Raw genomic sequence first — 6,021 nt, 5'->3', positions numbered from 1 at the left:
TCTGGGGAAAAGGACAGCACATCGCTGCAGTACCGCGTGTGGGCTCCTTTTATTTGTTAAAGCGCAAAGAATGTAAAAGAAAGAGCGCAACAACTTTCCTCCTCTGTTCCTCCTTCTCTCTTTTCTAAACCATCCTCCCTCCAGACTGTTCTTCCTCTTCTGTTGGCATTGAAGCAACTGAATTATAGCAACTCAAAGCCCAGTGCATGCACAAAGTCCTGGGTTCAAATTTCGGCATTTCTACAGCTGCAGAAATCATCCAGATTGACACTGCTTTAACTGCCCTGGCTCAATGCTCTGGAACTGTGGGATTTGTAGTTTGGATTGTGCGATTGTAGCTCTCTGACAAAGGAGGCTCAGTGTCTCCATGGCAAAACGAAACACCAGGAATAAACTCTTCTAGAAGATGGACACATAGCCCCAAAACCCCACAAAAAACTATAGTAACTTGGATTATTTCTGCAGTGTGGGTGCAACCTGGATAGACCTGAAAACAGCCCCAGTTGTTAGCTCCATGTCAATGGGGTGGAAAATCCAACCCAGGACTTAAAGGAATTCTCCAAGGTCCTGAATTCTATCCCAAATATGTTCAGTACTATGGAGAGCGCCATAAAACTATGAAGTGGTGTGGTGAGTCGGGCCTCTGCTGCCAGGCAGATGGGTTTTATCATCCTTGGTGGCATCACGACCAAATGCTAACACTGCTCTGGTGGCATGAAAGAGGTCACTTGCATGAATGATCTCACTGGATACTTTTCCCATTCACTATTTAGTTTGAGATGGGGAAGAAATATAAAGGCTGGGGACAGACTGGGAAGGGAATGTTTCTCTGTCGCTTGTTCAGTTTTCATAGCTAATGGAAGGGGAGATGGGTTACACTTGCACACTTTGTTTGCTCCTGTTACAAATAACCCTTGGGACTTCATCTCCCATCAGCCTTGCCTTGGTGAGGCTGCACCCCAGCCAAGGGTTCCTCATACCTCCAGCAACTCAGATTTGAATTTGATCCCTATCCAAGGGAGAAGAGCCAGCATGGTATAGTTGTTCGAGTGTTGAGACTAGGATACCAGGAGACCAGGGTTCAAATTACGGCTCAGCCATGGAAAACCACTGGAGTGACTTTGGGCAAGTCACACTCTCTTAGCCTTAGAGGAAAGCAATAACAAACTTCCTCTGAAGAAAGCTGGCCAAAAAAACTGTAGGATAGGGTCATCATATTAAAGCCAACATGAAGACACATAATAGCAGCAACAACAGATGTTCATCCTATTTTGAGAAATCTATGCCGTGTAATGGTTTGAGGGTGGGACTATGGATCTGCAGTCCAGGGTTCGAATCCAAGCTGGCCCATAGCAACCCACTGAGAGACTTTGGGCAAGTCACACACTCTCAGCCTCAGAAAACCCCCAAATAGCTTCATCTTAGGGTTGCCTAAGTTGGAAATGGCAAGAGCCAGTGTGGTGTAGCGGTTTAAGCATTGGACTAGGACTCTGGAGACCAGGATTTGAATCCAGGCTCAGCCATGGAAACCCACTGGGTGCCCTTGGGCAAGTCAGACTCTCTCAGCCTCAGAGGATGGCAATGGCAAACCCCCTCTGAAGAAACTTGCCAAGAAAACCCCATGATAAGAGTCTCCATCTCAGAAATGACTTGAAGGCACACAACAACAACAACAACAACAACAACATATTCTAATAAATGGGAGCATGCCACAAAAGGCCCGGTGTGGTGCCGTGGTTTGAGTGTTGGGCTCACCTCTAAAAGGTCTGCTGATGCTCAGAGTTGGTGTCACTGAGTTAGAAGGACGAATGGTATAAGATCTGGCTTAAGGCAGCTTCTTCCTATTGAAATGACCCCAGAATCATGGGAACTAGAAACTTTAATTTATTTTTGTTTAAAAGGGATCTGAGCAGCAAACGTTCTGCTTTGCATGCAGAAAGATCTTCAGCGGTTCCCAAACTTTGATCCTCCAGCAGTTATGGACTTCAGCTCCTAGAATCCCCAATCAACTTGGCTAACAGGCAGGAATTCTGGGAGTTGTAGTGAAAAGTATCTGGAAAATCAAAGTTTGGGAATCACTGATCTAAATCCAATCCAGGCTGGGAATAGTTCATACCTGAAGTCCTGGGCAGCTCCTGCCAGTCAGGGTTGGCAATATTGGTACAAACGGGCCAAGAGTCTGACTTGGTCTTCCTATGTATCATCCTGTGTGAAAAAAGAACATTAATTCCCATTCATTCCACGGATCTTTGAGGTCTGTTGAAAATTCACCAAAATGTCCCCTCTTCATACACATAGAGGCTTTATCCCTGCCATCAGGTTCTTCTTCCCAGCTGCTCTTGAGACAACACAGCAGAGAAATGCAAAATCCAAAAGGTGAAGCAAAGAGCAAAGCATCACCTGCTGCTCCAGAGACTAGAATATGAGCCGACGATTCAAATGATAAGAGATCCCACCTAAACGTTGGGAAGAACTTGACTGTAAGAGCTGCCTGAAAGTGGAATGGACTGCCTTGGAGAGCTGTGGACTCTCCTTCTTTGGAGGTCTTTTAAACAGAAGCTGGCCGGCCATCTTTCCGGAGTATAGTGCCTAGAAACGAACACCTTTTGTGCCATGATTGTAAGCCTGAGGGCAGGGAAGCGTCTGAATAACTGTCTGTAAACCACTCTGAGAGCCTTCGGGGCTGAAGAGCGAGGTATAAATATTGTCAATAAATAAATAAAATACCTGCCCTTGAAAACAGTGCATGCACAAGGAATCTAGGAGCCGTAGGAGACCACAAGCCGAAACTGAGTCAACAGTGTGATGCAGCAGCTAAAAAGGCCAACATGATCCTATGAATATTGTGTCCGGTTCTGGGCACCACAGTGGACAAGCTGGAGCATGTCCAGATGAGGGCAACCAAAATACTGAAGGGTCTGGAAATCACCAATCTTCCCGAGGAGCGACTTAGGGAGCTGGGGATGTTTAGCCTGGGAAAGAGAAGGTAAGGAGGGTGCCATGTTGTTGCTGCTGTTGTTGTGTGCCTTAAAGTCATTTTATGCAGCTTATAAGTTAACTTATGCAGTTGCGTCTTCTGCATATTGGGAGGTTGGAATAGATGGCCCCTGTGGGTCCTTCCAGTTCTAAGATCCTATGACCCTCTGATTTTTCTTTAATGGTTTTAATGGTTTATGATATTTTATTATAGTATAGATGGGGGGGGGGGAGAGAGAAAGTGGTAGCATGCCTTTTAATCTATGTTGTATTTTATATTGTATTTTATTCGGTGCTGTGAGCTGCCTCGATCCTGCGGGAGAGGTGGCATATAAATAAATTATTATTATTATTATTATTATTATTATTATTATTAAATTAAAAGTGGAAACTATATTTGGTGAGTTGCAGAGATTAAGCCTAGAGTCCTCTACACATATCTGCAACTTCCCAGGTTTACGTTCCATTTGCTATTTTATATGATGACAGCATCAAGATTAATATATACCCCCCCCCCCCCCTAAAAAATGGAAACAGATATAACAGAATGGTTCTTGAAATTATCTGACTATACGGAAGTTGATAATTAATTAGAAAGTCTAATTAGAAAGGATTCAATGGATAAATATAAGAAAGATTAATCAAACCTACTTTTGGGGAGAGAAGGGAACATATGGAAAAGAGGATTGAGGCACCAAGTTTTAGAGAAACTACATCTGTAATACTTATGTATATAATATATGTACTTTTATAAAAGGGGTTAAAAGTATCTAAAATATTGGCAGTGATAATCGTATTATACAAACATACACACACATATATATATCAGGAAAGAGAAGTTTGATAAAGTATCAATGATATTTATGAGCTAGATGGAAAGAAGTCGTTTTAGTTTATACGTTTGGTGTTTGTGATGAATTGCGCAAGTGCCATTCAAATATTTCATGTCTGTCTGTCAAAGTCATTTTACCCTTTTAAGATTAATAAAATTTAACAATAAAAACAAAGAAACAGAAGCCCTTCCAACACCTGCCTCCAGTTTCTGCTTTTTTCTGTTGAACGCTCCACTTTATCAGCTTAACTGTTCAGGAATAAAAAAGCACTTACCTCTGATCCAAGTTCTCTGGCATTGCTTTCTACCCAAAGTCTCTTTCCTGGTTACTTGGAAAAGGCAAATCTCCATGTGCAGAGAAAATAAAAGGATGTGTCCTCAAACCTTTGGTGAAGAGAAACTCTCTGCTGTCCCTACATCACATTTCTTCAGTGGCCATCCACTCATTTAGATCCCTAATACTGAAAAATAAATCTGGTCCTGGGGCAGAGTCCTGTTATATGTGAAGATCAACACACTCACAACCCACACCCCTGAGCAAGAGATGGGCTTGGTCCATTATTTGGAAGGCAGCTTTGCAAAGTAAAACCTGTGCCTCCACCCAGGAGCATCCAAGGATGGAGGCAACAGGTGAGTGAAAAGATAAAAGGTGAGTTCAGAAGCTGCATCCCAAAGGGGTGTGGCCTATACCTACTTGGCCAATCAGAAGAGAGGAGGAGGAGGAGTCTTGGGTAAATGGGGTGGGGATGAACAGAAGGTGAAACTTACACATACAGCTGTGTCTGCACTGCAGAAAGGATGCAGACTGACACCACTTTAACTGCCATGGTTCCATCCTATGGGATTTGTAGTTTGCTCTTGCACACCACACCTCTCTGACAGAGAAGGCTCAATAGCTCACCGAACTACAAATCCCAGAACTCCATGCTAGTTGAAGTGGTGTCAGACCGCATCATTTCTGCACTGCTAGAGAACTCCTGGATAATAAGAGACCCATTTGCGGTTTCTTCCAACTCTATGATTCTAAGTAATAACTCTTTTCATTGAGTTTTGATGAGCAATAAATCACAACAACAACAACCACCCCCATCCAGTTTGGGACCGGTGCTTTGGGGTGTCATAAAACAACAGCAAATGTCATAAAACAACAAAATATGGGCCAAGCAGAGCTGCTGATATCCTGGTGGAGGTCTCTCATTCCCAAGGGTCGCCATAAATTGGTCAACTTGGTTGGAAGTAACACCAAAATACAATTTTTACACCGAGGAAAAGGTATTTGTGTGTGTGTGTGTTTTTTCCCCTGCCTGAAATGTGCATCTGGGTTAGTTGGCAGTTGGGTTTCAAGTTCTACTTCGGGCAGCAAAATGGCTTGGGCCCCCTTGACCATCCCTGCTATTTACTGACTAAAATAAGCCCTTGGCCACCATTCTTTCTGGAGGGGCATCACTTCCGATGGGCACATTAAGGGACTTACGTTTGGACTTTTAAAGCTTTTGATGTTGTAAATGGGAAAGTATGCCCCTAGGTGTCCACCATCATTTCAAGACCATGAAGCCAGATCACTTGAAAGCTGACAAAGAGATAAGAGGATCAGTAATTAGAGGGATCTTGTAGCACCTTTGAGCCTAACTGAAAGAAAGAAGCTGGCAGCATGAGCTTTCATAAACTTAAGTCTACTTCCTCCAACTTGTTGTTTCTAGAATGTTTGTTGTTGTTGTTGCATACCTTCAATTCATTTCCAACTTACGGCAACCCTAAGGCCAACCTATCATAGGGTTTGCTTGGCAAATTTCTTCTGGGGGAGTTTGCCATTGCCTTCCTCTGAGGGCAAGAGGCGTGACTTGTTCAACATCAACTAGTGGGTCTCGAAGCCGGGTCTCCCAGAATCCTAATGTCCAAACCATTACACCTGCTGGACCTTTTCTAGAAAGTACTGATTAATTTTTCTAAATTAAAACCAGCTTGTGGTCCGTAGTATCCGTAGCATCATCTCAAGTGGTTAAGTGTCGGGCGATATTTCCTAGCCACAAAGAAGGTTAGCCGGCCCATTTCTCCTCCAAAGGGACTCTAGGCAACTCAATGTGTTGCTCTGCCTTGTAGCGCCCCAGAAGTCAAAGCAGTTCAAAGACTTAGTAAAGAACGAGAGAGAAGAATATACAGAGGGAAACGGTAGAACCATCAGGGCAGAGGAAAGAAGAAGGAAAATGGAGAGG

This window comes from Sceloporus occidentalis, unplaced genomic scaffold (assembly GCF_023333645.1).
Source record: "Sceloporus occidentalis isolate IW3139 unplaced genomic scaffold, rSceOcc1.0.p SCAF_8, whole genome shotgun sequence".
Taxonomy (NCBI): domain Eukaryota; kingdom Metazoa; phylum Chordata; class Lepidosauria; order Squamata; family Phrynosomatidae; genus Sceloporus; species Sceloporus occidentalis.
Note: the sequence above shows the minus strand (reverse complement) of the source record.